The following is a 12,345-nucleotide window of genomic DNA, read 5'->3' as shown; positions in this document are numbered from 1 at the left end:
TGAAATCCTTGACAAATTAGACACACGATTACTTTATTCCCCTAACCTACCAATCTAGTGATAACCTGTCACCAGAGAACATATGGTTAACTTGTTATGCTCTGCTTTTACTAAACCCATACTTGCTACTAGTGACCACTTCTCCATTTCTAAGCACATACAACTTGTTTTAGAATCCTACTTGGGATTACTAATGTGCTTATTGTTTTATCTACATCTTTCTCCTTTGGAAATATTATGCCATCATTTACCCAAAATGTCTCCTATTCTCCATGTTTTCTTGAAGAAAACAGATCTTGACTTGGCAGCATTATTAATATATAACCCCTGAGTATCCTGAGATGACATTTGTTACAATCAATAGCTATAAACACACTGAGAGCAGCATACTCTCTTACATTTTTTAAAATTTATTTTGGTGAATATTTGTTCTATTGGTCCTTGTCTGAAAAATCATCCCCCTAACTGAAAACAGATGTGAATTAGGAGTTTAAGATTAGGAGTTTAAAATCTAATGAATTAAATTACCTAAGGGTTCCCAATTTTAGGGGGCTTATGAATTTGCATGCAAATTTTTGTGCATTTTTACTATACCATACATTGCTTCTCTCCTCTTTTTTTATCCCTTCACCACCCAACATCCCCTCTTTCTCCCCACTTGCTTCCTCCTAAACGCTTTGCCGTCTTTGGTTATATAGCTTTATCAGATTTTCAAAGCGATCTATGACCCTCTAATATGTTAAAGGAAAAGAGAAAATGTCTCTTATCTTTATCCCTGGTGTTTAGCAGTAGAATTCTCAGTATGTAGTGGGATATTCAATACATTTTGGTTAACTGACTAATGTTAGTTCCCTCTTTAATGTTGTTCCCTCTTTTCCAGTAAAAGAAACTGTAGTGTTCTCATTCTTATTCATACTCCAAATGTATGTTAAAAAGAGTCCTTTTTCTCCCTTGAGTTCTTTTTAAGCTTTAGCTTTTCTGACATTATGCCTGCCTGCATGTTGTACTCCTTTTTAAAGATAAAATCCATAGCTTTTATGATTTTTTTTTTTTTTTTTTTGAGATGGAGTCTCACTGTGTCGCTCAGCCTGGAGTGCAATGGCCGGATCTCAGCTCACTGCAAGCTCCACGTCCTGGGTTCACGCCATTCTCCTTCCTCAGCCTCCCAAGTAACTGGGACTACAGGGGCCTGCCACCTCGCCCGGCTAGTTTTTTGTATTTTTTAGTAGAGACAGGGTTTCACCAGGTTAGCCAGGATGGTCTCGATCTCCTGACCTCGTGATCCGCACGTCTTGGCCTCCCAAAGTGCTGGGATTACAGGCTTGAGCCACCGCACCCAGCCGCTTTTATGATCTTTTTATCTTTGTTTGCATGAGTTCACATTGATTTATCTAATTAAAATAATTCTTCCCTTTCCTCATGGGATGAACTTTACGCATAGTTAAGAACCCATGGGTGGCCTTTAATGATGTGGCACTCAGCTCTTCCTTCCAGAAAACCTGTGGCAAGGAGCATAGTGACTGACAGTGTCCTGGCTGCTATTCCTTCAGGTCCACTTCTGTGGAAATTCCCTCAGGCTGCTCCCAGGCAATGCCTGAAATGGTGAGGTTATTAGGAAAATAGTGGGGATTCAAGAGCCAGGTCATTCTAGCCCAATGCTGGATAGGTAATTTCTCTTCAGGGATGGCCCATTGACTTGGTAGAAATTTTCTCAAAGCCACCCTATGCAGTTATCGTAGTATAGTCTAGCTTGGTAACTCCACTCAGTGGGGTCAATTTGTCCCTTCCTTGTTTCTCAGATATAATGAAGGGTGATTAAATGGAAGAAAGGAGGTCAGAGATCCAGGCCTAGCTTGTCAATCAATTCCTTTCTGATCTTTGGCTTTCCAGGTTCTTGCCAGAGAGAATAGAGTGACCAAGGCTGGTGCCATTTCCAGTATCTGAGCCATCTCATTTTGGGGGTATCTAGGGAGTGATGGTCCTTTCTTTTGGCCTGGGATGTTACTCTCCAGCAAAATTGAAATTGTAAAAATTGTTTCTCGAGGTGATAAAATCTACCATTCTCCCATATCATTATGTCTTTTTATATTCCTATCCTAGGTCTACCTGGGGAAAATGTTCAAACCTCAACAGGTGTTTTGAAAGAACCAGACATTAAAGATTTTTTTGTTTTTATATAGATAGCTTTTTAAACATGTTCTTGGACGAGAAGCCAGCTTCAAGCATTGCATAAGATGGGACCAGTTAGCAGATGTCAAACACCAGTGCTGGTCAGTGAACATAGGATCCTCTTTTCTAGGACGGTTAGTTTCCAAATGATGTGGCAAGCAGGGTCAAACAATGAAAATATAAAAGAAAACAAAAAATCCAAACCACTCTCGTTTGAAAAGGCAGGTTCTTTGATTTCTCCATCTGACCACTGGAGCACTGATAGTTAAAGGGAAAGTGGCAACAAAATATAAAAGCCAATATTGGGGAAAATAGAGTTTCAAAAAGACAAACTATTATAGAACTTATTGCCAGGTGTGGCTGTTGTGAGGCCGTTGATGTGCGAAAGACTCCAAAATGCAGGTGATCATTTTAAATCTGTTTAATTGTGAAATCCAACTTCTTATTCCATACTTATATAAATTTCTGTAATGAGTAAGCATGATGGGGCAAGTTTTGTAGTCTAAGAAATCATCTTCTATAAAAGCAGAAGTTGCTGATGACCTGGCCTCCCTCTACAAATTTTCTATTTGTCCTGGGTTTAGGGACAAAATGTCCTTCTGGTCTTTACATATGGGTTTACAGAATAGATCTACATCTATAAATAAACCAACTACTTTATGTAACTTCTCCCTCAACTTGCTTCTTGGAGATAAGTAGATTATAACTCTTTTTGCAAGACTTTGGATAAATACCAAGGAAGAGGGGACATTTCAAAGCATATATTTTAAGATCTGCTCAGTTAAATAAGATAGCAAAGCAGATTTCATTTCCTCATCAAAGAAGTTCCTCCTGTATACCTAGTGTTATTACAAATCAGAAGGAACATACATTGTTACCTAGAATTACACAAGCCATGTAAACATGTCAGCTATCTCTGCATTTCTGTAATGCTTCTAATATTTAGAACATTTTCATGATCTACAACCTAAGGCATTGACTTCTCTACACTTAATTTTCTTTCTGGAATACCAAGCATGGCTTACATTTAGACTAATCATAAACTGAAGGTTTAAGAAGAATATAATTTTTATGTCTATATGAGGATAGAAGAATCTACTATATGTGTTTGTTGGGGAATGAGGGGGTGGCTACAAATGTGTTTGAATGAATTATCTCAAAAACGATCAGAGAGCAGCACATAAGTAAGTGTGCCATAATAAGAGTAAGAAGCAAAAGTAAGGAGAGCTGGGAGCTCCTGTTCCTGGGTGTTGTCACCATCCACCTTTTTCACTCCTTACTGTCATTTGTTTTAGCTTCTGGGTTGAACGTCAGTTATCTAGGAAATCTTCCCTAACTAACCTTGCCCCATGATGATTGCTCTCTTCCACTTCTATTTGGGACTTATTAAAGCTTATTAAAGCTTTGGTACTGGATTGTCACATACTTGTTCAATGAGCATTTTTCTACCAGTTGTTTTGGGTAGGTAATGGTGGTGATGGTGTTGGAGTGGTGGTAATGGTGATGTTTTTCTGATCAATGAGAATTTAGGAGAAAACAACCCCAAAACTCTTTGTGAGTAGGAACCTTGTGGCCTATTTCTCTTGCCACTCTTTTCTTCTCTTTTCTTCATCCTTCATATTTCATATTTAATAGGTATAAAATAAGGAACAGGTTACTGGGTAAACACATTACCTGCCAGGAACATGTTCCAACATCTTTCTCTAAGTCCTTGCTAGTCAATAAGTGGTCTGAGGACCAATAACATGGAAATTACCTAAGGAGCTTCCTGAAAATGCAGGATCTGAGGCCCCACCCCAGGACTGAACTATAAGTTATATTATCAGGAAATCCCTGGGTGATTCATATGCACCTTACAATTGAGGAAGCACTGGTTTAAAAGACACTCATCTTTCATCTCCACTTCTAGCACCTACTTAAATATACCACTTCATTGATGATTACCCATAGTATCTTGAATTATTACACAACTTTTCATCACTGTGGGCTTTGTAAACTCATGAACAACTTAGTGTATTTCATACACTTCATGCTGCCTTGGGCCATTCCATAGTGCTTCATGTATGTTCATCTTATATCCTCAAGCTGACTGTAAGTTCCTTGAAAGCAGTTTCTATTTTTTTGTGTCTCTAAATCTTCTTGGTGCTATGTCCATTGCAATACTCACTAATTATTGATAGCTAATATTTGAGAACTATGTGTTAGATATTTTGCTATGTACTTCCATGCATTATCTCATTGCATACTCAAAATAACTCTATACAGTAGTTACTGTTCTTTCTTCACAGTATAATGATAAAATAGAGCTTTAGGGAAGGTAGTATATCTTCGAGCTGGGACTCAAATCCATGTCCATTTGACTCAGGAGCCTGACCTTTTAGCCACTGTGTGATACTACTCACAGAACATTGGTAAGGAAACAAAACTATGCTTCTGGAGGTGAACAAACATGTTTTGTGTTAACCTGATACATTGGAAACAAGAGCTGCTTTCTTCTGGCCTAGATGCTATCCTGATAAAAATAGCTCTCAAATAAGGAAAAGCAATCCTTCTCTACCATCTCCACAATCTTTTCCACATCCCTCCTGTCTCAAGCTTCTCTCTCTTTCTGTATGTATTAAACCCCTGCTCCCATCTTCTCTCTCTTTTCAGTGAAGACCCTTGTCCATGTCCAATCCTTGCTAGATGGTCTTATCAGTGAGTCCCCCTGATGTCTCAGCCCTCTGAGGAAAGCATTTGGATCTGGCCTGGCCGAGGGGCACCGCATGAGGAGCTTTTTCAGGTCACAGGCTGTCTGGGCTTTCTCCGCCTGAGTGGATGTGTTTGCAAAGTGGATAAGTGACCTTTCATTCCCGGACACCCAGAGGGCCAATCAGTCTGTTCTTGCTCCACTGAGAAAACTGAATAAAGTGCTTGCCTCTTGAAATGAGAGTAAAGCATAATTAACTGTAAAAATAAACAAGCCCCAACCCCCTCAAAGCTCAAACACAGTTGAAGCACTTTGTGTTTTAAGGCACCCTGAGTCTGGCAGATGAAGAAACCTTTTCTCGTGTTTCCTCCCGCAATGTGAAAAATCACTTCACTGGAAAAGATCTCCGCCAGGCCAGAAAGCATGTGCACCCCAGCCACACGCTGCACCCCTGGCATGTTCTCTTCTCTTGGAAGTGCTGGGGCCATCGTTTCCACTCCGGTGGCTGGCAGGATGCTTATGTAATCACCACCTGCCAGGAGCCACTGATATACGTGCTTGTCCTGGACAACCATGCTACCTTGACAGAATGACTGTGAGGCCAAAGGGCACCCCGGACAGCTTTGTCAGAATAGGTCCTGTAGGAATGTGGACTCCTAAATGAGAAGGACAATGATCTTGGAGAACTCCCAATGGGAGAGGCTGTTCTTTGGGGGCTCTGCCACCCAGTAGGCCCCCCAAGTATGCACTGATGATATGGCAAAGTGTAGGTAACCACTACTTTTGTGCTTAAAGGCTAGTAAGTCAGACCCTGTATATATGACCATAATAGTAATTTTGGTAACTTTGCATCAGATAATCTTCCTTAAATCTGCTTGAGAAGTACCCAAAATTAGGAATCAGGGAATCTAGATGGACCACGCAGCTCTGGAATTCACGATCTTTTCAGTCTTGGGTAGATCACTGCCTTTCTGAGAGTTTCCATTTCCTCACACGGCAGGTTGAAGTAGTTTCACTGGCTTCTTGGGTAGCTTTAAATTCCAGCATTTTTGAATTCCAGTGACCTCTAACTTCAGAATACTGCTTTCAAGCTCATTTTGTCCACCCCATCCTCAGGAGTGAAAGAAATGACTACAGTCTATAACTTATATCACAACCTTCCTTCTGCATCTGCCTGCACATGCAAATTCACCACTGACAACTAAATACATACACTTAGCCACCTTTGCAAGCTTATTGGACCCAAGTCAATGTATTTGTTCAAAACCTAATGTAGGTCCCTTTAATAGTTCATTCACATTGGGCTATCTCACTCCCATCCTGTGAATAAGGGAAAAAATTAATTTTAAAATAATTATAAAACTTTTCAGGAAGAAATTGCCTTTGTACTCCAGGCACTGACCTAAGTGTTGAAACTCAATTAAACTGGAAAAGATCACAATTAAGATGCGATTTAATTATTTCTCATTTTATGTAAATGAGATTCCTGATCACAATGAATTAGAAATCTTTGTTTAAGCAGTTCATCAGTTGCCTATCTAAGTAGTGTTTTGTTACTTCTTCGCTAAATTCCTAATCTCACAAGCCAAATGGAAGAAATGTTTCTGGAAATTCAAAGACTGAAATAATCATGCCACCCAACTTTTTCCAAGAATACCATAGATAAATTGCTATACCAATTGTTTTCTAACTTGGAGCTCATTTTATTTCAAAGTTTACATGCAACCAATAGAACTTCCTTAAAAAAAAAGACTACACTTATTTAAATGCCTGGGAGAGTTCTAAAGTGATATAAAAGACACTTCCACATCTTATAGAAATTAATCCTTGTAGAAGTCTGCCCTCATGTAGCCAATTTTATGCTCTGTGAAACATATATTTTTATTAACAACTCAAGACAAAGAAGCAGTAGTCATTGTTTCTATAGAAAAAAGATTAATTTGCAAATATCTATTGAGAATTCCATTTAGAATTAGTGAATTTATTTCAAAGCAAAATCACAAAGACCTGGTGATCTATTACTGCTGTTGCCATCAGAATGTTATATAACAAACCACCCCAAATCTTTGTGGCTTTCAATAACAAACCATTATTCTCAGACTCATAGGTGTGCAGGTGTATTGTGCTTCAGCTGATGGAGGCTGAATGTGGCCAGTTAGCCCTGCTTCATGCTGCAGGCATGGCTCCAGGCTGGAGACTGGGTCCAGTGTGTTCCATATGTATTTATGTGTGCTGAAGCTGAAGGTGCAGTAGCCACCAGGCCATGTCCTTCTCGTGGCAAATCACCTAAAGACACAGGTCAAAACAAACTGCATAAGCACATTTCAGGTCTCTGCTAATATTTCATTTGTCAAAGCAAGTCACATAGATGGTCCAAGATGGGTCCAAGGACGGGAAAATAAACTCCATCCTTAGTAGGAAGGGACATAATTTTTACTAAACAAAACTAAACTATTTTAAACATCTTTAGCTCAGATGTTTACAAGCCCGAATATAAGAGCTTGTATATCTCTGATTCTAGTAGGACACTTTTTCTAGGTTTTGTACTGTGCTTATTAAAAATCAGTAGTATATAATGATATTTAATTAAAGTAACTACTTCTCCAGCAGTTTGTTTTCATTTAGAGATTTCTTCTTAAAGCTCTCTGCTTCATTTTATAGTGGATATGGTTAAAATTTTAATAAGGAATTGGTAAGTGGAATGTTTATTTCAACTCAATCTTAGGCTTAGAGATATCCCAAGATGGCTTTGAGATCTCTAATCATTTTGGTGTCAAAAACTCTTGTAAATGATTTTTTTATATATGAATGGCTTTTTTTTTTTTTTTTTTTTATCAGGGAAGTAAGCACTTTACTCTTTTAGGATTGGAAGGATAATTAGCTGAAAACACTTATTTTCTTCTCTGATTGTTCTGTTCTCTTTCCCTTTGCTCTTCGGACACCCTCCCCACAAAACATCAGTGGAAAGAAAGCTTAGAATCATACATCAGCAACAGAAAAAATCAGCACAACAAGCCCAAATCCAAGCTGCATGTTTGGCTTTACCTAACTTCCTTTTTTGTTGTTGTTGTTTTGAGACAGACTCTTACTCTGTCACCCAGGCTGGAGTGCAATGGCATGATCTTGGCTCACTGCAACATCTGCCTCCCAGGGTCAAGTGATTTTCATGCCTCAGCCTCCCTAGTAGCTGGGATTACAGGTATGCGCCACCACACATGGGTAATTTTTGTATTTTCAGTAGAGATAGATTTCACCATGCTGGCCAGGATGGTCTCAATCTCTTGACCTCATGATCTGCCAGCCTCAGCCTCCCAAAGTGCTGAGATTACAGACGTGAGCCACTCTCCCCATCCTCTAACTTCCTTTGGAAGAGAAAATGTTCTTTTGCCTGATGGGAATAAAATTGTTTGCTGGCTATTTCTTTTTGCTAGGTCCTGTAGAGCAGTTTCTCAATCTTGGCACTAGTGACATTTGGCGCCAGATAACTCTTTGTCATCAGGGGCTATCTATGCGTTGTAGAGTGCTGTGCAGCATCCCTGGTCTCTGCTTACTACATCCAGTAACACCCTCAGTTGTGACAAGCAAACATGGCTCCAGTCATTGACAAAGGTCCATGGGATAAAAACTGTCCCTGATTGAGAACCACATTTTATTTAAGTTCAGGGATACATGTGCAGGTTTGTTATATTGGTAAACTTGTGTCATGAGGGTTTATTGTATAGATTATTTCATCACCCAGGTATTCAGCCTAGTACCCATTAGATATTCTTCCTGATTCTCTCCCTCCACCCTCCAACGGGTCTCAGTGTGTGTTGTTCCCCTGTGTGTGTGCATGTGCTCTCATCATTTAGTTCTCATTTATAAATGAGAACATGAGGCATTTGACTTTCTGCTCCTGCATTAGTTTGTTAAGGATAATGGCCTCCAGCTCCATCCATGCCCCTGTGAAGGAAATGATCTTATTCTTTTTTTATGCTGCATAGTATTCCATGGTGTATATAGATCCTATTTTCTTTATCCAGTCTATCATTGATGGGCATTTAGGTTGATTCAATGTCTTTGCTGTTGTGAATAGTGCTGCAGTGAACATACGTGGAGCACTTTCGATCAATAACAGAAACCTAACTAAACCCAACTAAAGGATATTATAATGTAAATTATTTTTAACTGAAATGTATTTCTTCTCATTAAGCAGTTTTGGAATATATGTAAAGGATAGTCCTGCCACCCAGGAGGACTCCTGAAATTGATGATTCTAAGTCATGGTCACTAATGAGATAATTACACCCACTCTGTGCCAGGCATGTTCTGTGTGCTTTATGTACTCAGTTAATCCTCTTAATCATATGAGCTAGCTACTATTAATATTAGCATTTTACTTAAAAGAAAACTGAGACATAGAGGGTGTAGGTAACAGAGCTGAGGCCCCTCAACAAGAAGTATTGGAGCTAGGACTGGGGCTGATGTGTTTCTGGAAGGAGGCCCTGCCCTCTGCATTCCATGGGATCACATGTGGTGTCAGAGTTTAAGATTCTCCTCGGGACCTTTGGCACATTCTGTATACCAACAATTGCAGAGAGGAGTTGAATAAGGCTCCCTTTGGAAGGAAGTATAGTGATATTCTATCTGGTAGAAGGAATAAGGCTCTGTTTGGAAGGAAGCATAGTGATATTCTATCTGGTAGAATCTGCCACATACTACCTTAATACTTCCACTTTAAGCGCCAGCCTGGGACACCTGGTGTCATTTCCCAAAGGGTCACTGTATGGGCAAAGCAAAGAGATTCCCCAAGAAAGTGATTTGAGGAATTTCAAATCCTTTGTGAACTAAAATATCTACTCCTGTCCTACCATAAGGACCAAATCTCTTACCAATTACAACTATGTGTCTTCAAGAGTACCCATGCTGGGAAGGTGACCACTTCCACCTTTAAACACGGGTCTTGCAACTTAGCTCACACCCGACCAATCAGATAGTAAAGAGAGCTAACTAAAATGCTAATTAGGCAAAAACAGGAGCTAAAGAAATAGCCAATCATCTATTGCCTGAGAGCACAGTGGGAAGGACAATGATCGGGATATAAACTCAGGCATTGGAGCCAGCAATGGCTACCCCCTTTGGGTCCCCTCCCTTTGTATGGGAGCTCTGTTTTCACTACATTAAATCTTGCAACTGCACTCTCTTTTGGTCCATGTTTGTTACAGCTCGAGCTGAGCTTTCACTTGCCATCCACCACTGCTGTTTGCCGCCATTGCAGACCAGCCACTGACTTCCACCTCTCCAGATCCGGCAGGGTGTCCCCTCTGCTCCTGATTTAATGAGGCGCCCATTGCCGCTCCCAATTGGGCTAAAGGTTTGCCATTGTTCCTGCACAGCCAAGTGCCCAGGTTTGTCCTAATTGAACTGAACACCAGTCACTGGGTTCCGTGGTTCTCTTCCGTGACCCACGGCTTTTAATAGAGCTATAACACTCACTGCATGGCTCAAGGTTCCATTCCTTGGAATCTGTGAGGCCAAGAACCCCAGCTCAGGGAACAGGAGGCTTGCCACCATCTTGAAAGTGGCCTGCGGCCATTTTGGAAGTGGCCCACCACCATCTTGGGAGCTCTGGGAGCAAGGACCCAGTGGCCCAAAGCAAGCATCATCACTAGGCCCCTCAACAACCTGGTGGTATCCATCTGCATCATGTTCCTCAACAAAAGGATCTCTAACATGACCCTGACCCCGGGGCATCTTGTGGTCACCTGGCTGGGCTTGCACATCTGCCAGAAATTGGTTATATTTGCCTCAACATGTCTGCCACCCCAAGATCCTCCTTCTGGCCTTGCTTCGGTGATTACAAGGTATTCACCAACCTCTCTCTGCAGGGCAACTCCACAGGCGTCCATCAGCTGATTAAGGCCATCCTTACACTGGTGATTATGGCCCTGCAGACCCTCTGCTACGAGAAGGCCTTCTTCACGAGAGTATAACTCAACACTGATTCCTGTAACTTTAGGTGTAATCCTAAATTCACATTACAATGTGAAATTTAATGTCCTTGGCGTGGCATTTTCTGCTCTCAGTGTTTGAGTTACACCCCCTTATCCAGCATGGGCAGAAACAAAGCAGCACAAGTTTCAAGTAAACTCAATGCTGCTGCAGCACGAGTTTCAAGTAAACTCAATGCTGCTGCAGCACTGTCAAGCACCAATACCTTCTGCTGTTATTGGTTGCTGTGCTCTTCTCTGAGACAGTGCACGGAAAGTAAGAAATATCTGGTCTCTGGTCAGTTTCTGCTTTGCCTATGGTGCAGCTATCTGAAATAATGGTTGTCATGGTGAACTTATCAATTTACTGTATCACTAGGTACACTTCATCCATCATCTATGACATGTTTGGGCACTTCAGGTTCTGACTTGCCTTATTTGGAGGACATGTGTTATTTAAAGATCCACTGTTAATTAACCAGAGTCTTGGCATTTTATGTAGTTATTTGGTGTAAGATTAAGAGCCTATATTCATTCTGTACTCTATAAACAGGAAGGAAGAAAATGTAAATTGCTACAGAGTACTCAACCGGATTTTTATGATGAAAAGAAAGTCACCTCAAGAAGATACAAAATGTTAAATAAGCCAATTATTTTCAAATAAGTAAAAAAATGCACGTATAATTTATTGAATGGTAGTTTGCAAGATGTAACAGAAAGGATATTTTATTCTAAAATGAAATCTTCATTTTTAGCATACTTTTTGTAACTTAATCTTTTAAAATTAAAATTGTTCATGCTTCTTTTCAAATATGATTGTATAAATTATAACCACCCATGCACTACATTACATTCATATATTTACTTACTAACACACAGTCTTATTCTTACCTGATGTCAGGCTCTATTCAGGACACAGAAATCAGTTAGAACCCATCCTTGGCCGGAGGTTTCCTGGCCTAGCAAGCCCAGTGTCTGAGCTTAGCATTTAAGGGTTCCTCCCAACTGTTCTTCCCACAGCTTGTCCTATTTTAGTTTGTTTTAAGCTTTGGCAGCCTCACAGTTCAGCCTGATCACACGTCTTCCACCAGGCTTTCCCTGACCCTTCTCTGTCCTTACAGTCCAAATCTCCACATCTTAGGATTCAGCCTAGAGGCAGGGTAGATCATTAACAACCTTCCGAAAAGAACTCCAAAGGCCTGCATTTGCACTGCCTCTCTTTTCCTCGTCCAAGTACCCATGAGGTCATCAATTGTGTTCCACCCTGCTCCAGTCCTCTGCAATGTGATACTGCGGGTCCTCTGACCAGGAACTGGAGTCAGTTTCTCCACTCACTGAACCTCCATGGACCGTGGGACTTGCCTTGTCACATGGGATGTGAGCAAACATCATACAAGCAGAGGCTTGAGAAACATCTGCAATTTGGGATTTGCCCTCTTGATGCTAATTGAAACCGTAAGAGGACCTTGCAATTAAGGCCAAGCTAGCCTGTTGTGCATGCAGCAAAACCGACTGTTA

The sequence above is a fragment of the Piliocolobus tephrosceles genome, chromosome 1, assembly GCF_002776525.5.
Source record: "Piliocolobus tephrosceles isolate RC106 chromosome 1, ASM277652v3, whole genome shotgun sequence".
Classification (NCBI taxonomy): Eukaryota; Metazoa; Chordata; class Mammalia; order Primates; family Cercopithecidae; genus Piliocolobus; species Piliocolobus tephrosceles.
This window is presented reverse-complemented; position numbering follows the sequence as displayed.